Raw genomic sequence first — 23,990 nt, forward strand, 5'->3', positions numbered from 1 at the left:
TCATTTACTCACTGCAGAGAGCTGCTCGTATTTGAAGAAACATCTCGTGTTTGCATCTTGAATTGAATGTTTTCTGCTTGAGCAGGTTCCTAGCCCCTGGCTTTAGAGAGCCCTCCCTGCTACACAGTACCACGCGGGTGAGCAGAGAAGTGCTTCTCAATTGTTCCACTTCATTTGTTAGCAAATTGCTCATATTGTAATGTTTGGACTTTTAACTTCAAATTTGTTAACCCGTTTAGGAGCAGATAAGTTTATTCTTGATTCTCCCTTCCTCCAAAATCTCCCACAGGTGACCAGATATAGCTGGTCGTCATTTTCTTCAGTAAATTATGTATAAAATGTTTAACTGAATTCTAGAGTCATAAATTAGATTTGATTACAATAGATTATATAAATCAAAGAGATTGTTGTATTAAAGTATGAAATGTTATTAACATTTTGCTCTTTACTCATAAACATGCATTAGATTAAACTGCAAGGCATTCACTTGTATTTCATGCTGAATAGCACTGAAAAGTGTTAAAAGGATGTAATTAGTCCACATTTTCATTTTCATTATTGCATTATAATTTTGAAAAGCCATTTAGTAATATACTTCCTTCTAGTAAAAGTTGTCATTTCAGAGGCATATGTACATATGCTGCAATGCACCGTTAGATGTGGCATTAGACATATTACACTTTACCTTGTACATGTACTCAGATCAGACGGATTTTTCTCGCCAACCCTCGCAAGGGCTGCCCTTGTCTAATTATTGTAAACAAAGGGGCAGTCCCAGCGAATGGCGAGATGTCTCCTATTGAAAGTAGTGGAGCGGTGAAAAAATGACACTTCGCTCCATGGAGAGAAGTAAGCAGGGGGCACACTTTTAAAAATGAAATCCTTCAGCCAATATAAATCGCATTACGCTGCTTTCTGCGTATAGCATCTTACAATCGCCTATATGTTCTTATGCCTGTGTTTTTCTATTTTTAGTGTTTTGAAAAAAGCTTGCCACCTTTTCATTTGTGCGAAAAAACTGTGAGATCTTTACAGAATTACGCTGGGATTAAAAATTAGGGAGACCGTTTCATATACGCCCATTTTAAGGAAAAATTATTATGCTTTGTATTTTGTACTTAAAAGTACAAATTTCTAAGTGATTATGCACATCCAATGTACTCAAATTACGGTTTAGGCTGTGCATATTGTTTATTCCTGTATAATTTGCATACAAATTTTATGTTTTTGATAAAATACAGTTTTTGATGAATGAATTTGATGCACCTTAATAGTATAATTTTTTTTTTCCTGTGTATTTTTTTTGTGAATGGTTCAATTTATTCTTTTTGTAAGATTTTTAAAATACAAACTTTATTGTGCCTTTTGTAATATATGTGTTTATATACACACGTGCACACATATGTTTATATGCTTTTTGTTATATATGTGTTTATATACACACGTGCACACATATGTTTATATGCTTTTTGTGGCAAACCAACACCTATTTGCTTTTGATCACTTCATTGTATTTTATGCTCTTACTCCTTGTCAGCAAATTTCAGCTAAGGGATAGCAGTTAACATTTTTGTTTTATCTGCATAGGACACAAATCCTTGGTATTGCCAGAGCCTGTTATTTAACCTGTGCATGATGTGCTGTCTGGTTTTATCTTGTGCTAATGTTTGATGGTTGTCTCAGATACTGGTGAAAGGATTTTGGAGGGAGAAACAGGCAAAATACAGAGAAAAAGAGAATAGCATTATAAAGATACATTTGCATTAAAAAACAGTATTCTAAGACTTACAGAAATCAAAGCAAAAGGGAAGCATGTTAGCGGCAGCTTGAAATGTGCGTCAATCTGTTCAGGTCAAATGATTCCGAAATTAAAGAGAAATGGTTTGCAGAGCACTAATTATGAACTGAGTTTACAGAAACTGAAGGGTTTTGCAAATCTAGAGCAGTACAGGGATATACCAGTTAATAACCCTCTTGAGCTGGGTTTTCTCAAACCCAATTATAAGGACCCACTAACAGGACAGAGCTTTAGGATTAGGAAGGGAACAGGTTAGTACTGCAGAACAGCTGATTATGTCACTTTTTCTGTAATTAACACATCCTGTTAGTGGCTTCTGAGGACTCAATTTATGAAACCAAATCTTCAGCATTTACCTACTGGCCTTTTCCTGTAGCAAATCAGAGATTTGATGGAAACAAATCATTGCATGTCATGCAAACTGCTGCATACTTCATTATGCACTCCATCCTCTCTAAGTGCAAAAGCACAGAGATGACAGTGAAAAACAGGCAATATAAAACATTTTGCAATGGATAGTTTATTTACTGTACTTAAAGGAACATTAATATAATTTATTTCTGCATCACAAATGACTCACTGAATTACAGAAGATCTTTACAAACCACTTGGTAAAATAAACATTGTTTTGCAGATGTCGGAACGCCCTTGAAAAGCCTGTTGAAATTTTATTTTTTAATTATATTATACTGTTTACAGTTAGGGACATATTTAATCAAGCTCTTGTACATATCAGCCAATCACTGTGCAGCATGTAGAACTGTCAAAGTTCTGCATTTCATTAAGTGCACTACAGCTAAACAAACATTTTATATGGAACTAAATTTTGTTTAGTGTCCTTTTTATTTAAGCATGTTCTGTTGTTCAGTACAAAAAACTTCAGTAGTCAAACTCCACACAGGGCTCTCCGCTTAAAATTGTGCCCACCGGGTGGCATTATGAAGTACCCGGGTAGGGTCAGTGTAATATTTTCTAACATATAATTTTCAGCTATAAAAAGCACAAATTGCATAATTTAACATAAATAAGGTTAGTGATCTCATTATTATATCAGCAGTATGGTGAACCAGTGATATGTGATTCGGTGTGCAACATATTGTAGTTTTCTGTATTTTGTTCACTTAATGCCAGGTGACCATTAAAGGCACAGTATACTATAAAATTGTTTTTCCCTTAATGTGTTTCCAATTACTTTATTTACCAGCTGCAGAGTAGAAAATGTATAAGATTTGCTTTTAAGGCTTGTTTGTGTATATGAATTAGCTGATTTTGTGTTTTAAAGCCAACACCTAATAAAATGGGTTGAGCTTGTAGTTATAATCAGATCTTGTTAATTTATCACATTGTGTACATATACATGCTTCTTTAGGTATAATCAGATCTTGTTTATCACATTGTGTACATATACATGCTTCTTTAGGTATAATCAGATCTTGTTAATTTATCACATTGTGTACATATACGTGTACATGCTTCTTTATCTTATATTTGTCCATAAAACAATCATCACTACTTGGAGAGAACAATGGAAAATTAACATTTTATTACCTTATCTCTTCTATAAACCACTGGCAGTGTAATTTATTCCACTGTCTGTGTTAACACAGTTTGGCCTCAAGGCCAAAAAAACTTTCAGGATGGGGGGGGGGGTGGATACCATAGGTTAAATAAACTATTTCAAATGCCAATATAAAGGTAATGGAAATACTTGTAAACTATTTACTACACTCCAGCAGGTAAAGTGGATCATTAGGAACAAATTAAAAGGGATACATTTTTTGAGGAAACTGCCCCTTTAAATCTAATGTGAAGGATCCCAGGAGTGGTTGGAGTTTTAGATTGTAAAGAATATGTTGGAGCCTGGATGCCAGACTCTCAGATCATACTGTAGTCACTGTGGTTTATAGTCCTAAAATAACATAAACAAAGAAATAGCAACCACACCACAGCCAAAATGGAAAAAAAGTTTACATTTTTAAATTTCTTAGAAACCATTCTCATAAAAGCCACCCTGTATAAAATCACTTGAAAATCCCTCCCATGTGATTTTTCAAAAACAGTCTCAGAATTAAATTTAAAAAAATAAATCTCAATATGTTTTGTATTCTTCATTGTGAAATAGATATATTGCTGGGTATATCTGATCTTAAAGGGACATTTTAAACTAAAATGAATGTGTTTTTGTTACTGTTTGGTTTTGTTTTAAATGAACATTCATTTTTCATTAAATAAAGAACCCCTGCAGTGTTATCTGGGTGCAATGATTGCCCCATACTGAGAAGAACTCTATGAACAATTCGGGAGCAGTATATCCAACAGTCGCTGTATGTCACTTAGGAATGGTTTAGGAGTGTGCAGGGTGCGTGACTTTGCAGTGTTTTTTTTTTTTTTAATATAAAATTCCCTAAATTAAAATATAATTAATGTCTAAACTCCCTTCTATTTAATTATGTAATTTTTTAAATTAAAACTGCCAGGGGAGTTTGCCTTATTTATTTTGTGTGAATTCCCTTTACAATGTGTTTCTAACTATAAAATAACCTTAATCTAGTCAGATACTTGACATGTATGCCTCTGTGTATATATACATTTAGCTTGCTCATCTTTTGCTACACTATAAAGACAGAGGCCCTCTCTTAAAGGTATTAGAAGGTTAATTCCTAATCTTAAATCCCTTCTTTTTTTGTTTTTATGATGTAAAATTAGGATGTAGCCAAATAGGTTCACATGTTTAATAAATTTAGGAGCCAGACAAAATACGTAGGAGCCTCACTTATTTTTAGTTGATAGTGAAGGGATATATTGTGTATTATTATTGTTTTTGTATTTTATTGTACCCTATTGTATCAATGCAATGTTTTGTGGTCCCAGGACATACTTGAAAACGAGAGAAATCTCAATGTATCCTTCCTGGTAAAATATTTTATAAATAAATATTTGTATATCTCTTATCTGGAGTAATCCAAATTTTGGGACTAGCCAACTCTGGGATTTTTCTGGCCCATTCTCCCTGATTTAACCCCACAGTGTCTCCAAGCTATTAGGCACTTGTGTAGTGCACTTCTGTGATTTCTGCACACTATACCGAGGCTGCTGTTTAAACCCCTGGTATTTAGTGTTTCTGTAAACTCCGAGCACTGCAGTGTGTAGAATCTTCAGGGACTGAAGATAAAAATTATACCAACTGCTACAATTGTACAGTTGCCATAGGAAATAGATAATATTTTTCTAGAAATGGATATGTATTACCTTAGCTAATACTGCCATGAAATGATTACATTTAGTCTGGTTTGAAACCGGTTACTATCTTCAATACAAGTTTAGGACCTCGTACCAATGGTTTCTGGTGTTGGCAGAGGTTGAGCTGCTGCTGTGGAGCTGCGTTATTGGTGGTGTTTGCATAGCAGTTAACAATTTGTCCTTGTTCTTTCCCTCCCCCAGGAAAATAGATAGCAGTAGCTTTGTCTGGGGTTTGCCAGTAGGTGTTTTGTGGATTGTAAATAGTGAGAAGCCCATTAAGTACGGATGAAATGTTTTTATGTAAGATCCGATTGCACTGACACGTTAAGCAGCTTATCTGTCTCTCGCCGCATTGGACACATTTCAGCCTTAGCTGCTCGGCCACATCTGCAGCGTAACTGATTTCTGTTACACGGTCAGTCTGTTCTCAGATAGGTAACTGAATCAGTTGGCTCTGAGCAACCACTCTGTACATTAGGCCAGTATGTCTGGTGTCACTATTCAGTATATTCACGGTGAAGGGAGATTGTTTTTATTGCTCATAGATACATAAGGCATTGATACCTATTATCTATCATTGGTAATTGTAAGAGGTCTGCAAACAAGTGTATTACTTTGCATGATTTTGCAATCCAGGGACACACCCTTGAAATGTCTCTTGAGTATGTTTATTTTGTTTAATTTATTGTGGATAATTAGAGACAATTATGTAAAGCATGTTGCAAGGTCAGGGGTTTTGTGTCAGCAGGATGCTCTCTCTGGGGACTGCAAACCCCCTCAATTTTCCTTGGTAAATTAGGGGAAACATGGGCAAACTAAATAATACAACTGTATAATAGGACATGTTTTTGGGAATTCCACTGTGAGCTGTATGTTCATTTAAATATTTTTTAGAATATGGTGTTGCTTGTGGATGTTTGGCTCATTGCTTATGTTTAAATTCTACACCTTCATATTCTAGCAACATTTATCAGGAGTGACATTTCAGAACTATCTGGTAGTCATTTGGCTTCAAAAAAGAGCTCCTGTGACGATTAAGCCTTTTTCACTCAACCGTCACAAATGGGGAGGGATGTGGACATGAAGGGGTTAATAGCAATAAGCCACTGATTCCCTAAAACCTTTAACTCTACAAAGGACCTTAAAAGGACAACAAATTAGCCCCCAAATCCTGTCCACACCACCCCAGTTTCACAAATCACTGCCACCACCAAGAACTCTGAATAAAGTGGTGTCTTGGAAGCCACAATTAGGTAACGTGCCTTTTAACCTTGTCTCTTCAGAGTGTGAATTCAGATATTAGATCCCAAAGACAGAATTAGATTTTCTATGTGTTTAATAACAAAAATACCAATGCAGGTTACGCAGTGCCAAATTAGAAAGACATTCAAAATAACATATATGCAAAGTTACAATTCTTTCAAATAAAATGAGACATAACACAACATCTACTATGCTTATTACCAAGTTCCTTGAGATATGTGGAGAACCTGCAGTCAGTGATGTTACTCCTTCTGGTCTTAGACTGGTTCTGACTAGAGTAACTCAGCTTGCCTTTTGTCTTGTCAAGGCCCCTGCCCTTGTTATAATTTTATAAAAAAAATGTATTGTTTAAAAAGATAGAAAGGCGTGTCTTGATCGCGGCCATGAGCAGCAGCACTTTTATGAAGATCTTCAAATACATTCAACAATACTTTACATATCTCCTCTCAAATTTGACATCTGGTCTTGAAACTTATTCAGCTTACAACTGAGAAGATACAGAGCTGAATGATACCTTTATGTTTTTTGGATTCTTCCCGCTAGTTTCAATCTAACGGAATATATAAAGTAGGCCGCGATACCATTACACATATACTTTACCCCCCTCGGATACTTAAATCATCCGAGTAGAGCAGTATTAATCTGCTATTATTTTCAGCATGAGCAAGAACATCATATAAAGAAGATATAATGGAGGAGCTCCATGATATATTGCAGGCTAAAATAGAGGCTTTGGGACAATTGATCTACTGCAAATTTAATTTGCAGGACAATAAGTCAGATAGGCTCATTGCCGGAAGTGCAAGGGGATGTCCAAGAGAAAGCAGACGCCACATTGCATAATAAATATACAGATCTGAGGTCTGGACAGACTCCGCATGCTGAGTCGCGCAGCTCTAATCAAAGGCTCTCATCCAAAGTAATATGGAACAAGGGGCAGTTTAAAAAATGACATACCTGGGATCCATGACGCAGACCGTTCTTAATTGTCCTCGGGTCCCCCGGGGGGTGGATGCGGCCGGCCCCCGCTGGGGTGTCGAGGGTTTGGCAGCCAAGCAGGAGGAGAGATATCTTGATATTACCAGGCACTCAGGTGTAGATGGGTCTCTGGCTCGCAGCCAACAGTGGAGCGACTACAGCGCATGGTTACAGGCGAGTGAGCTGTCGCGGACAGAATCCGCCATGTTTTCTATTAGAGACTATTCAACGGACTGGTCTGCACTACAGGTCGGATACATCTTACCCCCCAATAGCTGTACAAAAGTTGGAGTTGGATGATGCTGGACATCCTGCAGTAGAAGCCACGTTTTCCCACTCTTGCATCAGGCTTTTTGATAATTGTAACTATTGGACACTTTAATGAGAATTTTGCAATTCGATGTATAGGTCCTTACTGGTACACATATGAATATGTCACTTTTTATTTTATGCACAACCTTATTTTTATTATCCCCATCTTGAGAGCAAAGAACAACTTCATATATGTGACTAGGTTTGCCGTTTAAGATGCATAGAGTTTTTCCCTAGTCTGCTGAGTGGGTATTTGTATATATAACTGGGATCACCGAGTCAGTCTGCTTTTCTTGGCCCCTAGTAGTATATATTGCGCCTCCTTGATTTAAGAGCTATACTGCAAGTATTTGGAACACACTAAGCTTCAATAGAAGCCCTCTTTACATTCTTGTTGGCTAAATACTATTTACTTTTAAAGAGGTATAACTAGTCAGTAGTAAAGTAGGTGCCAGACTGATTGGTAAGAAATATAGGGTCATTGCTATAATCACACTGCTTTCTAGTTTATGATATGATTTTGGGTTGACTAACTTACGCTCTTTGTTTTTCACTGTAAATAACCTGCCTTATGCTATCTCAATTATGTCTTGGTATTTAACTGGGGCATTTTATTATGCCCTCCTAATATCCCAGATCTACCTACTATATATGGCACTTTTGCTATAGGGAGTTGAACACGTTTTTAGTTTATATATGATAGCTCTCTTATAAACATTCCTATAGAGATGTTCCTTAAATAGTCAACTATATATACAGTTTCTCCCGGGTTAGCAGGGTGTTTGTTATTATAGAAGAGCTCACTGATTTAGGCGGCACTTGTTGGTTTCTAGTTGTGAATTTCTCGAATACTTAAGTTTTATACAGCATGTAGTTGAGATGTACTAAGCCTTATCAGAAGCTGCCTTTATCATGTCTTTTGCCCGATAATATTTACCTTGCGCTGCCCAAATAACTTTCTTATTCCCAAATGGGGTGATTTACCGTGCCATTATACTATTTAATGTGAGGTTGTTGTATATTTGGAGTTCCTTGTGTAATAACTCTAAGATGTTCCTGGTTATAAGTGTTTTCATCAAATGCTAATTTTCCTCTTTAAATCTTTATGATTCAGTAGGTACCAGAGTTACCTTTTATATTAAGTGAGGAAACTTATCTTATAATTTGTTTTCAAGTTATCTTACGGTTAAAAAAAAATAATGTATCTCTCGGCTAAGATAATATGCTATTACATTATGTAGTTCAAATGAAAGTTTCATCCTACTAGGCAATATATCATGATAAAGAGGTACTACGGTAACTCTCTACAAAAAATAAAAATCTAAGGTATCAAGGCTACCTTTGTAATAAATAAGTGTATACCATAACAGTACTTTTTTATATCACATATGCCATCAGAATAGTTTTCACACTACGCCACTTATATTACATTCAGTTCTTTACTTAAGGTACGCTTTTTGGTGGATGACGAGCATCAGGAGTCTTATCTGTGTAATTAGATTAGTTAATTCTGAGATTTCTCTTGTATTTTTTTATTTCTTATTGTCTATGAAAGGCTGTCATCATATAATGGAGATGATATCCATGTTGTCCTGTTGTTAATAATGTATCGCTAAATACCTTAAAGGGACAGTCAAGTCCAAAAAAAACTTTCATGTTTCAAATAGGGCATGTCATTTTAAACAACTTTCCAATTTACTTTTATCACCAATTTTGCTTTGTTCTTTTGGTATTCTTAGTTTAAAGCTAGACCTAGGAAGGCTCATGTAATAATTCTTAAAGGGACAGTATACACTCATTTTCATATAACGGCATGTAATAGACACTATTATAAAGAATAAGATGCACAGATACTGATATAAAAATCCAGTATAAAACTGTTTAAAAACGTACTTAGAAGCTGTCAGTTTAGCTCTGTTGAAAAGGTAGCTGGAAAGCCCACTGCAAGTGGGAAATAAGACACTCCCCCCCTCCCCCTTCTTTTGCATATGAAAAGATCCTTTACACAAGCAGGAGCAAGCTGGAGAAGGTAGCTGACAGTATTCACATAAAACTTTGGGGCTTGGTTAGGAGGCTGAAAATCAGAGCAATGTTATTTAAAAATAAGCAAAACTATACATTTATTTAAAAAAAACAACCTTTATGGGCTTTATAAATAGATCATCTACAAAACATTTATGCAAAGAAAAAATGAGTGTATAATGGCCCTTTAAGCCCTTGAAGGCCGCCTCTAATCACATGCTTTTGTATTTGCTTTACACAGCAGGGGGGAGAGCTAGTTCAGGTAAACCCTATAGATAACATTGTGAGCACGCCCGTGGATTGCGGCAGACATTGCACTAATTGGCTAAAATAAAAGTCAATAGATAATAAATAAAAAGTCATGTGATCAGGGGTCTGTCAGAAGATGCTTAGATACAAGTTAATCACAGAGGTAAAAAGTATATTATTATAACTGTGTTGGTTATGCAAAACTGGGGAATGGGTAATAAAGGGATTATCTATCTTTTAAAACAACAAAAATTCTGGTGTTGACTGTCCCTTTAATAAAAAACTTTGATAAAAAAAAAAAAGATAGAAAATCCCTTTATTACCCATTTCCCAGTTTTGCACAGACAACATGGTTATATTAATATACTTTTTTTTACCTCTGATTACCTTGTATCTAAGCCTCTGCAGACTGCCCCCTTATCTCAGAGCTTTTGACAGACATGCAGTTTAGCCAATCAGTGCAGACTCCTAAATGACTCCACGGGAGTGAGCACAATGTTATCTATATGGCCCACATAACCTAGCAGTCTCTTGTTGTGAAAGCTAATAAAAAAAGCATGTAATAAGAGGCTGTAGTTTCTTAGAAACAAGCAGAAGTTTAGAGGTTTGAATGTAATAAAGTATATTAATATAACAACGTTGGTTGTGCAAAGCTGGGGAATGGGTAGTAAAGGTGTTTATCTTTTTAAACAATAACAATTTTGTTGTAAACTGTCCCTTTAAACAAGTGAGATTTATTTAGTAATTGAACCAGTCAATCTAATTCTTACAGTCAAGGTGGGGTTTGTCTACACAGTGAATCCTGCCTCTCAGTTAAGACCTGACAAGTACATAATGCAATTCAGATGTTAAAGAATATGAAGGAGACGCACTTTGTATGTGTTTTTCTCCACAAGCCAGGTGCAGTTATATATCCCATAATACAGTGTTGCATGTCACAGCAATCTGCCAATCTACTTGATGAAAAACTGAGCACTCCATGTGTAATAGTCTTTAGCTGTGTATACCTGAGCTAAGAAACTATTAAATGCCTTGTTTTGCTCAGGGTTACAGGGGCTGTATGTGCCCACCCTTGTACCTTCTGTATAAACATAAACAAGCTCTCCTCTTCTAGATGTAAAACCATAAAGGTCACTCTGCTTTAGCTGAGCACAGCTGGTCACAATTATGGTGACTATTGAATGATGATGAGTTTAGTTTCTACTGCAAACCATCCTTATGGTTGGAGAACCGTTCTTGCCTCATTCTCTCCATGTTAGGCCCCTATGGTGATGTGTTTTGTTAGCCTGGGAATTAGGCTGACGTACTGTCTGCTGACTGCTGGAATGTCATCTAAAATTCCACTGAATAGCTGTTAACAAAACTCAAACCAAGGGGTCTTGGACATGCCTGAAAGGGACGGCTTTTGTAGCACTTTCCCAGTGATGGTGACAGCAGCTGTGGGCTGAGGCACTGTATGGTATAGCAGTACCGACCTCTTTACTCATGACCAGGACTATAGCTGATTATTTAATGTTAAAGACGTATTTTTACTTTAATGTTCTTCTCTTTAAATAGAGGCAAGACGTGTATTTTAATATTTTACAGGGAAATTTCATTTTTTTTTTTATCATTATTTTGAATGTTTAAAAAAAATTGCTATGTTGATCTTTTGAAAAATACGTACAGGAAATTGACAAGATATCGTTGGCATGTTATTTTGTGTCTAAGCTAATTAACCCTTACAGCAGTGTCAGATTCCTTTAACAGACCATTTACATGTGTTGTCTGTATCCCTTTTGGCTGATGAAATGGTGAAACCATGGACAAACACGTTTTTTTGTTGTTGTAGTTTTTACTATAAATTGAAAGATGGGCCGATTATGGAACAAACTCCTGTATAACGTTGTTCTTTCTGGTACCATTTCAGTATGATAAAGGGCTTTTTGTGTTGTGTACGTTGTAAGAAAGCATAATGGGGTGGAATACTCTCTAGTCCAGGCTTTGGGGTAAGGAAGATTCACATTAGCACTGCTGGGTTCCGTACAAGGCTGACTTCTCACAGGTGATGCGGTTTTAAGATTAGCAGGAATAAAAGAAGGTTTCAGTACCAAAGGAGTTTGTGAACTTGCTGGGAGCTGAAGAGAACACGTGCCTGGAATTTGAATGAGCGCATATTATTGCTTTTCTCACTGCATAACAGAACCTGTAATGAGAGTGGCACAGCTATAGTCCAGGAGGGATTTGCCCTTCATATCTCTCCTTTATAACATTAGTTCCTTCATTACTGTTGGTGAAGTAGGAATTTAGTTAAAGCCCTAGAAATGCATTTATGTTTTAATTGACTCTTTTTATTTGTTTAGTCTTGTTAACATTTATTTGATTTCAACAAAAATGTATTTAAAGGGACTGTCAAGTCCAAAAAAACTTTCATGTTTCAAATAGGGCATGTAATTTTAAACAACTTTCCAATTTATTTTTATCACCAATTTTGCTTTGTTCTTTTGGTATTATTAGTTGAAAGCTAAACCTAGGAGGTTCATATGCTAATTTCTTAGACCTTGAAGGCCGCCTCTAATCTAAATGCATTTTGATAGTTTTTCACCACTAGAGGGCATTAGTTCACATGTTTCATATAGATAACATTGAGCTCATGCACGTGAATTTATCATGGAGACAGCTCTGATTGGCAAAAATGGAAGTCTGTCAAAAGAACTGAAATAAGGATGCAGTCTGCTGAGTCTTAGATACAAGGTAATTACAGAGGTAAAACGTGTATTATAACTGTTGGTTATGCAAAACTGGGGAATTGGTAATTAAGGGATTATCTATCTTTTTAAAAACAACAAAAATCTGGTGTTGACTGCCCCTTTAAATTATAACCTGATGTTACATTCAGTCCATTTTTTTTTTTTTTTTTTTTTTTTTTTTAATTTATATTTTTATTGAGGGTAATAAAGTATACAACATACAGGTTACTCAATGAAACATATACACATATAACGACTAACATGAATATCTCACAGTATAGTAGGCAAACTGGGGAGCAACCTCTCCGCCACCCTCTATTTTTGTCCCTCCATAATTGCTCAGGCCGCTTTTGGACCCTCGAATACACATCACACTAACTGAGGGGTTTAGCAGGATATAGACCACTTTTGGGCCTATAGATATCTATCACATAGAATACACAGAAGCAATTATACAAGTCGGGCATAACTGGTAATTAGGTAACTTTTGGTAGGTATCTAAGGTCACTACACGGAATCACATTAAGCCCTTATAGATATTCAGTTTATGGGGGGACTTAGGTATACAGATCATATAATAACAAAAAATTAAAGTTATATACAAAAGACCAGGACCTCCCCCACCGCTAAAGTGGGATTTAGACAATGCTATCCAGAGGCAAACCCATAGTTAGGTCTATCATTAAATGCTGTGATTCCCCACACAGAGACAATTCTAGGGCTAAATATTATGCTCATGTAGGTTATCCAGAACTGTCTAGTAATTATTACACACAATTGTGGTGCATTAAACATTGCACAATTACCTATTTAAGACAATAGAAATGATTATAATTAGGGATATACCGATACTAGTATCGGTATCGGTACCGATACCAAGTATTTGCATGAGTACTTGTACTCGTGCAAATGCACCGATACTTAAACCGATACCTCCACTTCCTACTCATATGCTATCTTGTGGCGTTTTTTCAAACTGAATTTTCCCATTTCGTTTTAAACTGGAGAGGAGACTAAACTAAAAATTGTTTACTACTGTTCTGACAATACAAATTGCTGTTATTTGTATTATTGTAGGAGAGATTACTGTACCTCATTCAGACAAACCCCTGAAGTACTAGGCAGTTAATAAACAGATTTCCAGCTCTGGCTAAAATGGCTCAAAAATATCTTTCTGCCCCATGCAGTATGGTGGAAAGTGAAAGACTGTTCAACTTAGAGTCAAACCTCCATACAAATGTCAGATTGATGTTATATAACAGCCCTACAACCCAGTTGCATCACCCCTTTAAATGTAATATTTTATTGTAATATTTTTTATTTATAAACATGTTCAGTGAACTTTTTTATTATTTTATAATGTCTTTTGAATTACAGCCCTTTATAATTATAAAGAAGGAATCTTAAATAATTAGTCTGTATTGTGCTTGGTAAACTGTCACATGACATAAAAAAAAAAGTATCGGTAATTGGTATCGGCGAGTATTTGAAAACAAGTATCGGTACTTGTACTCAGTCATAAAAAAATGGTATCGGTGCAACCCTAATTATAATACTATCATGTGAAAAACATCATACATTCACAAAGTACAGTAGCTAATTTGTTATGATCTGAAAATCCTCACAGGAAGGTCATCCAGGACTGTCTAGTGATCATTACACACAGCCGTGGTGCACTAAACACTTCACATTTAGATATTTGAGGTAATATAAACGATTGTATTACTATCATGTGATAAACATCATACATTCACAAAGTACAGTAACTAATTTGATATGCTCTGAAAATCCTCACAGGAAACCATTTGAGTGTCAAATAAGTCCAATGTCCTTAAAGTCTTCGCTAGGTGGATATTCAGGCCTAAAGGCCGTCGCTTAGACGTATCTTTAACCATTTTAAGGCAGGTGCAAAGTCTTTACACAGGTATTGATTTAGGGCATATGTTTCAACAAAGAAAGGGGGGGGGAGGGATGGAGGAACGGAGCGAGAAGTCAGAAGTTCCTAGAAGTAACACATTAGAGACTCCAATGGTGCTGGGTTTGTTATCTATCTATTGACACTATATCATTGATTGGATTTACTTACGAACAGTGTATAAATGGATCATCATACAGTTATAAGTTGCCAAATCCAAGCATGGAAAAGCTCTAACACTCAAAATGATACTACTCAGCACTAATCCTCACTTTAATCAGTAAAAAATGCATTAATACTTCACCACACAAGCAGATGAGACAGACCCTACATGCAAACCCACATAGTTCCCTATAAAGAATTTGTTATAAATGCAGTATATTACAGCAAACAGCTATAGGCTTATCATGCGTCTCCAGATAAAACAGAACACAGGGTAAGGAAAAAAAGAAAAACAAATACTGTTACATCACAGATGGAGAGCTGCAGGTACCTTGTTGCTTTGCGGCTCCCGTATTGCTATGCTCTTCTCTGCAGCATTGTCGCCACGTGTCGCCACGTGTACGAGCCGCTTGTATTGTGCCTATAAGGGCATCAAGCCTCTCGCACATCTTCCCATATTCCTCCAGTAAATCCTTGAGACCCATATAAAGCACTTGGCTCCTCATGTTGGGCAGCAGTGCATCCCGACATCCAGTAGACATTATAATACGGCCTGGAAGATTATTAGGTGCTGCTAACTGTTGCCGTGCTTTTCCCCACTAAGTGTCTGCTGTGCTGTTCTTGTAAGCTTGTGTGCTAGCCTTGTGCAATTTGCAGCTTGATTGCTATTACTGTCCTAGAGAGACAGATATCACAAATATAAAAATTGCTGGGTCTCTGCAGGAGTATAACAGTCTTTTTGAACTTAAAGATGGCGATTTTCCCGCCTCTCCAATCCTGCAGGCTCAATCTCCTCAGTATATCCCAATAATTTCTACTTTAAATATAAAGCCAGAGAGCAGAGAAAAAAAAAAAGCTTATTTTATGTAGGCTAAAGTCTGGAGTGTGCTCTTCCCACTTATGCTGTTATGAATTGTGTAGCTCCTACCTCCGGATCCGATGTAGGCCGCAGCCGCGGTCTTTCCTGATTAGGCTCTGGAAGTGGTTGCACCAAATGTTTGTGTCACGGCTCTGGGACACAAATCAGGTCCAATATCGTTTGAGCCTGTGTCCTGCTTAAGCTTGCTGCTGTTTGCTGTTATCTGTCGGCAATAATATGAGGTTTGAGAGGGTTTTAATCAATTTTTGTGCTGGAGCTCTATCTGAACACAGCTTCTCTCTATGACGGCTAGCTCCGCCCCCCCTACATTCAGTCCATTTAATATTATTTTTTCACTACGTAAGTCTTTGATATCTAAATTTTCCCCCTCAGAGCTAATGCTAATGCCCCTTTAATGTCAGAAGTGCATTCAGAATTTGTGACATGAAGCACAATGGTGTCCAATTAACCATGTGCTTAAATATAAAACTTCTTTGGAACAAGATACTTTTTTAATATGTTTATTATACAGACATCTGAAACACTTGATTAGTCTTTATCAGACCTTGTGACAGTCTTGTGTGAATGTGCAAACTCAGTCTTGTTTTTCCAGCTTACTGTAATCCTCTTGCCCCTGTCTTGTACCCCTGTCTAGCTCTGCCATATCTGTTGGCACATTACAAATAAAGATGATAATAAAGAGAGAGATCATAATAACACTCAAATCCATTTACCTTGTACCTATAGACATGGCCAATTTACTGCAGCGACTTTATCTTTCGTAATCCCCTTGTTTTGCTAATAATTAGGTGAATTTATTTTCACATTGGTAGAAATTTAACTGTTTCTTTTAAGGACTATTAAACACAGAATACTTGCATAATAAAGAGACAATGCCGAAGCACTTAGTTTGAGTATTTTTTTTCCTGACAAATTTAGTTCCATTTTCCTTTCCCCACTGCATTATGTGACAGCCACCAGCAAATCACAAAATGCATATACATAAATACTGTGAATTTTGCACATGCTCAGTAGAAACTTGTGCCCCAGAAAGTGTGCTTATAAAAAGATTGTGCATATTTATATAATGAAAGTGAATTGGAAAGTTGTTTAAATTGTGTTCTATCTGAATAATGAAAGTTTAATTTTGACTTTAGTGTTCCTTTAAATCCAATAACATATTTCTCTTGTAAGGTGTATCCAGTCCACGGATCATCCATTACTTGTGGGATATTCTCATTCCCAACAGGAAGTTGCAAGAGGACACCCACAGCAGAGCTGTTATATAGCTCCTCCCCTAACTGCCATATCCAGTCATTCTCTTGCAACTCTCAACACGCATGGAGGTAGTAAGAGAGAGTGGTGAAAAATAGTTTATTTTCTTCAATCAAAAGTTTGTTATTTTTAAATGGTACCTGAGTTGTACTATTTTATCTCAGGCAGAAATAGAAGAAGAATCTGCCTGAGTTTTCTATGATCTTAGCAGGTTGTAACTAAGATCCATTGCTGTTCTCACATATGTCTGAGGAGAGAGGTAACTTCAGCGGGAGAATGGCGTGCAGTTTACTCTGCTATGAGGTATGTGCAGTTACAATTTTTTCTGGAATTGGAAATGCTAGAAAAGGCTGCTGATACCGGATTAATGTAAGTTAAGCCTGAATACAGTGATTTAATAACGACTGGTATCATGCTTACTCTCAGGGGTAATACCCTTATAAAAATGCAATATAAAACGTTTGCTGGCATGTTTAATCGTTTTTATATATGCTTTGGTGATAAAACTTTATTCGGGCCTAGTTTTTTCCACATGGCTGGCTTTATTTTTGCCTAGAAACAGTTTCCTGAGGCTTTCCACTGTTGTAGTATGAGTGGGAGGGGCCTATTTTAGCGCTTTTTTGCGCAGTTAAAATTACAGACTGAGACATTCAGTTTTCCTCAGAAGTCCCCTGAATGCTACAGGACATATCTAAAGGGCCTAAAGTCATTTATTGGGGAAGGTAGGGCCACAGCAGAGCTGTGGCAGTTGGTTGTGACTGTTAAAAAAGTCTGTTTTTTTTTTGATCCGTTTTTTGAACTAAGGGGTTAATCATCCATTTGCAAGTGGGTGCAATGCTCTGTTAGCTTATTATATACACTGTAAAAATTTCGTTTGATTTACTGCCTTTTTTCACTGTTTTTCAAATTTTGACAAAATTTGTTTCTCTTAAAGGCACAGTACCGTTTTTTATATTTGCTTGTTAACTTGATTTAAAGTGTTTTCCAAGCTTGCTAGTCTCATTGCTAGTCTGTACAAACATGTCTGACATAGAGGAAACTCCTTGTTCATTATGTTTAAAAGCCATGGTGGAACCCCCTCTTAGAATGTGTACCAAATGTACTGATTTCACTTTAAGCAATAAAGATCATATTCTGTCTTTAAAAAATTTATCACCAGAGGAATCTGACGAGGGGGAAGTTATGCCGACTAACTCTCCCCACGTGTTAGATCCTTTGACTCCCGCTCAAGGGACTCACGCTCAAATGGCGCCAAGTACATCTAGGGCGCCCATAGCGATTACTTTACAAGACATGGTGGCAGTCATGGATAATACACTGTCAGCGGTATTAGCCAGACTACCTGAATTTAGAGGTAAGCGAGATAGCTCTGGGGTTAGACGAAATGCAGAGCATACTGACTCTTTAAGAACCATGTCTGATACTGCCTCACAATATGCAGAAGCTGAGGAATGAGAGCTTCAGTTTGTGGGTGATGTTTCCGACTCAGGAAAGATACCCGATTCTGATATTTCTACATTTAAATTTAAGCTTGAACACCTCAGCGTATTGCTCAGGGAGGTTTTAGCTGCTCTGAATGACTGTGACACAATTGCAGTACCAGAGAAATTGTGTAGACTGTGTACTGATGTTTTTCCAATACCTAAAAGGTTTACAGAAATTATTACTAAGGAATGGGATAGGCCAGGTGTGCTGTTCTCTCCCCCTCCTATTTTTAGAAAAATGTTTCCTAAAGACGCCACCACACAGGACTTATGGCAGACAGTCCCTAAGGTGGAGGGAGCAGTTTCTACTCTAGCAAAGCGTACTACTCTCCCTGTTGAGGACAGTTGTGCTTTTTCAGATTCAATGGATAAAAAATTAGAAGGTTACCTTAAGAAAATGTTTATTCAACAAGGTTTTATCCTACAGCCCCTTGCATGCATTGCTCCTGTCACTGCTGCTGCGGCGTTCTGGTTTGAGTCTCTGGAAGAGGCTTTACAGGTAGCGACTCCATTGGATGACATACTTGGCAAACTTAGAGCACTTAAGCTAGCCAATTCTTTTGTTTCTGATGCCATTGTTCATTTGACTAAACTAACGGCTAAGAATTCTGGTTTTGCTATACAGGCGCGTAGGGCGCTATGGCTTAAATCATGGTCAGCTGACGTGACTTCAAAATCTAAGCTGCTTAACATTCCCTTCAAGGGGCAGACCCTATTCGGGCCTGGTTTGAAGGAGATTATTGCTGATATCACTGGAGGAAAAGGTCATGCCCTTCCTCAGGACAGGTCCAAATCAAGGCCCAAACAGTCTAATTTTCGTGCCTTTCGAAACTTCAAGGCAGGTGCGGCATCAACTTCCTCTAATGCAAAACAAGAGGGAACTTTTGCTCAGTCCAAGACGGTCTGGAGGCCAAACCAGACCTGGAACAAAGGTAAGCAGGCCAAAAAGCCTGCTGCTGCCTCTAAGATAGCATGAAGGAACGGCCCCCTATCTGGTAACGGATCTAGTAGGGGGCAGACTCTCACTCTTCGCCCAGGCATGGGCAAGAGATGTTCAGGATCCCTGGGCATTGGAAATTATATCCCAGGGATATCTTCTGGACTTCAAAGCTTCCCCCCCAAAAGGGAGATTTCACCTTTCACAATTATCTGCAAACCAGATAAAGAGAGAGGCATTCTTACACTGTGTACAAGACCTCCTAGTTATGGGAGTGATCCATCCAGTTCCAAAGGAGGAACAGACCAGGGTTTTTACTCAAATCTGTTTGTGGTTCCCAAAAAAGAGGGAACCTTCAGACCAATTTTGGATCTAAAGATCTTAAACAAATTCCTCAGAGTTCCATCATTCAAAATGGAAACTTTTCGTATCATCCTACCTATGATCCAGGAGGGTCAATATATGACTAAAGTGGATCTAAAGGATGCTTATCTTCACATTCCGATACACAAAGATCATCATCGGTTTCTCAGGTTTGCCTTTCTGGACAGGCATTACCAGTTAGTAGCTCTTCCTTTTGGATTAGCTACAGCCTCAAGAATCTTCACGAAGGTTCTAGGGTCGCTTCTGGCGGTCCTAAGGCCGCGGGGCATATGAGTGGCCCCTTATTTAGACGACATCCTGATTGCCAAATCTCATATGGACATAGTACTGGCATTTCTGAGGTCGCATGGGTGGAAAGTGAACGAGGAAAAGAGTTCTATATCCCCACTCACAAGAGTTTCTTTCCTAGGGACTCTGATAGATTCTGTAGAAATGAAAATTTTCCTGACGGAGTCCAGGTTATTAAAGCTTCTAAATTCCTGCCGTGTTCTAAATTCCATTCCGCGCCCTTCGGTGGCTCAGTGCATGGAAGTAATCGTCTTAATGGTAGCGGCAATGGACATAGTGCCGTTTGCACGCTTACATCTCAGACTGCTGCAACTATGCATGCTCAGTCAGTGGAACGGGGATTACACAGATTTGTCCCCTCTACTAAATCTGGATCAAGAGACCAGGGATTCTCTTCTCTGGTGGCTATCTCTGGTCCATCTGTCCAAAGGTATGACATTTCACAGGCCAGATTGGACAATTGTAACAACAAATGCCACCTTCTAGGTTGGGGTGCAGTCTGGAACTCCCTGAAGGCTCAGGGATCGTGGACTCAGGAGGAGACACTTCTTCCAATAAATATTCTGGAACTGAGAGCGATATTCAATGCTCTTCAGGCTTGGCCTCAGTTAGCAACTCTGAGGTACATCCGATTTCAGTCGGACAACATCACGACTGTGGCTTACATCAACCATCAAGGGGGAACAAGAAGTTCCCTAGCGATGTTAGAAGTCTCAAAAATAATTCGCTGGGCAGAGATTCACTCTTGCTACCTATCCGCTATCCATATCCCAGGTGTAGAGAACTGGGAGGCGGATTTTCTAAGTCGTCAGACTTTTCATCCGGGGGAGTGGGAACTCTATCCGGAGGTGTTTGCACAATTGATTCATCGTTGGGGCAAACCAGAACTGGATCTCATGGCGTCTCGACAGAACGCCAAGCTTCCTTGTTACGGATCCAGGTCCAGGGATCCCAAGGCAACGCTGATAGATGCTCTAGCAGCGCCCTGGTCTTTCAACCTGGCTTATGTGTTTCCACCGTTTCCTCTGTTCCCTCTACTGATTGCCAAGATCAAGCAGGAGAGAGCATCAGTGATTTTAATGGCGCCTGCGTGGCCACGCAGGACCTGGTATGCAGATCTAGTGGACATGTCATCCTTTCCACCATGGACTCTGCCTCTGAGACAGGACCTTCTACTTCAGGGTCCTTTCCACCATCCAAATCTAATTTCTCTGAGACTGACTGCATGGAGATTGAACGCTTGATTTTATAAAAAGCGTGGCTTCTCCGAGTCAGTCATTGATACCTTAATACAGGCACAAAAGCTTGTCACCAGGAAAATTTATCATAAGATATGGCGTAAATATCTTTATTGGTGTTAATCCAAGGGTTACTCATAGAGTAAAGTCAGGATTCCCAGGATATTATCCTTTCTCCAAGAAGGTTTGGAAAAAAGATTGTCAGCTAGTTCCTTAAAGGGACAGATTTCTGCTCTGTCTATTCTTTTGCACAAGCGTCTGGCAGATGTTCCAGACGTTCAGGCATTTTGTCAGGCTTTAGTTAGAATCAAGCCTGTGTTTAAACCTGTTGCTCCGCCATGGAGCTTAAATTTGGTTCTTAAGGTTCTTCAAGGAGTTCCATTTGATCCTCTTCATTCCATAGATATCAAACTTTTATCTTGGAAAGTTCTTTTTTTGGTAGCTATTTCCTCGGGTCGCAGAGTCTCCGAGTTATCTGCCTTACAATGTGATTCTCCTTATCTGATTTTCCATATGGATAAGGTAGTCCTGCGTACCAAACCTGGGTTTTTACCTAAGGTGGTATCCAACAAGAATATCAATCAAGAGATTGTTGTTCCATCCTTGTGTCCTAATCCTTCTTCAAAGAAGGAACGTCTATTACACAATCTGGACGTGGTTCGTGCTTTAAAGTTTTACTTACAAGCTACTAAAGATTTTCGACAAACATCTGCTTTGTTTGTTGTCTACTCTGGACAGAGGAGAGGTCAAAAGGCTTCGGCAACCTCTCTTTCTTTTTGGCTAAGAAGCATAATCCTCTTAGCCTATGAGACTGCTGGCCAGCAGCCTCCTAAAAGGATTACAGCTCATTCTACTAGAGCTGTGGCTTCCACTTGGGCCTTTAAAAATGAGGCTTCTGTTGAACAGATTTGCAAGGCGGCGACTTTGTCTTCGCTTCATACTTTTTCAAAATTCTACAAATTTGATACTTTTACTTATTCGGAGGCTATTTTTGGGAGAAAGGTTTTACAGGCAGTGGTACCTTCCGTTTAAGTACCTGCCTTGTCCCTCCCTTCATCCGTGTACTTTAGCTTTGGTATTGGTATCCCACAAGTAATGGATGATCCGTGGACTGGATACACCTTACAAGAGAAAACACAATTTATGCTTACCTGATAAATTTATTTCTCTTGTGGTGTATCCAGTCCACGGCCCGCCCTGTCATTTTAAGGCAGGTAATTTTTTCATTTAAACTACAGTCACTACTGCACCCTATGGTTTCTCCTTTCTCTTGCTTGTCTTCGGTCGAATGACTGGGAGTGGCAGTTACGGGAGGAGCTATATAACAGCTCTGCTGTGGGTGTCCTCTTGCAACTTCCTGTTGGGAATGAGAATATCCCACAAGTAATGGATGATCCGTGGACTGGATACACCACAAGAGAAATACATTTATCAGGTAAGCATAAATTGTGTTTTTTTTTTATTTCTATGTGTAGTTAAACAATTTAAAGGGTAATGAATTCCCCCCCCCCCCCCAGCACCAAACAATATTCTCTCATGTTTTATTCTCTGATACTGAGTGCTGCACTGTACATAAGATTGTCACAACTTTCTCAGTTGCACACGTTTAATATTCATATATTTAGCAGAATATTAACAGTGTCCAAACTGTTACATTCCAATTTGAACCTAGTGTTGCAGTATTGGTTTTGTATTTCCTGCTAATGCATTACTGACTGATAAATCGTTACATTATTAAAGGTGCAGTAAATGTATTTCTCTACTCCTTATTAGCTCAAAGGGACAGTCTACTCGAAAAAATGTATTGTTTAAAAAGATAGATAATCCCTTTATTACCCAATACCCCAGTTTTGCATAACCAACACTGTTATATTAATATACTTTGATTACCTTGTATCTAAGTCTCTGCACACTGCCCCTTTATTTCAGGTTTTTTTGACAGACATGCATTTTAGCCAATCCAGAGCCCTCTCATAAGTAATGCCACAGGAGTGAGCACAATGTTATCTATATGGCACACATGAACTTGCACTGTCTAGCTGTGAAAAACTGTCAAAATGCACTGAGATTAGAAGCGGCCTTCAAGGGTTTAGACTTTAGAAATTAGAATATGAGCCTACATATGTTTAGCTTTCAACAAAGAATACCAAGAGAACAAAGCAGATTTTAAGATAAAAGAAAATTGGCAAGTTGTTAAAAATTGCATGCCGCAACTGAATTGCAAACGTTTCATTTTGACTAGACTGTCCTTTTTAAATAGGAATAGTATGGTAAAAATTAAACTTGTATGATTCAGACAGACCATGTCATTTTAAGACACTTTTAAATTCACTTCTATTTCCAAATGTGCTTTGTTCTTGTGGCATCCTTTGATGAAAAAGAGAAATGTACACTACTGGGAGCTAGCTGGTAATTGGTGGCTAAAGACATTTGTCTCTGGTCATTGGTTCAGCAGATGGTTTCAGCAGTGCATTGCTGTCTGGAGCTAACCATGTGTTTTAATGACTTTTTGTAGGGTCTAACAGGGTTATATAAATACAATAGTAAAAATAAAACTTATGGCAACACTTCCTCCAGTCCACACTCCTAGGTTTGCCAAAAGAACTGAAATAAGGAAGCAGTCTGCAGAGGTAAAATGTTTATTATTAGAACTGTGTTGGTTATGCAAAACTCGGGAATGGTAAATAAAGGGATTATCTATCTTTTTAAACCGTAAACATTCTGGTGTAGACTGTCCCGTTAATGTCCCTTTAAGTACACTGGAGTGCATAGATGGTGGTAGTGGAAAGCACTATAGACAGCAGTGACAGTGGTGCTTTCCAGTGGGTTCTAAAAAAGTAGGTTTACTATTGTAAAT

At 38.0% G+C, this 23,990-nt stretch overlaps 1 protein-coding gene across 1 annotated transcript in view; it reads left to right on the forward strand.

Moving 5' to 3' along the window:
- CLSTN1 (calsyntenin 1) overlaps positions 1-23,990 on the forward strand; it is a 199,739-nt gene that overhangs the window by 42,240 nt on the left and 133,509 nt on the right.

The sequence above is a fragment of the Bombina bombina genome, chromosome 8 (assembly GCF_027579735.1).
Source record: "Bombina bombina isolate aBomBom1 chromosome 8, aBomBom1.pri, whole genome shotgun sequence".
NCBI lineage: Eukaryota > Metazoa > Chordata > Amphibia > Anura > Bombinatoridae > Bombina > Bombina bombina.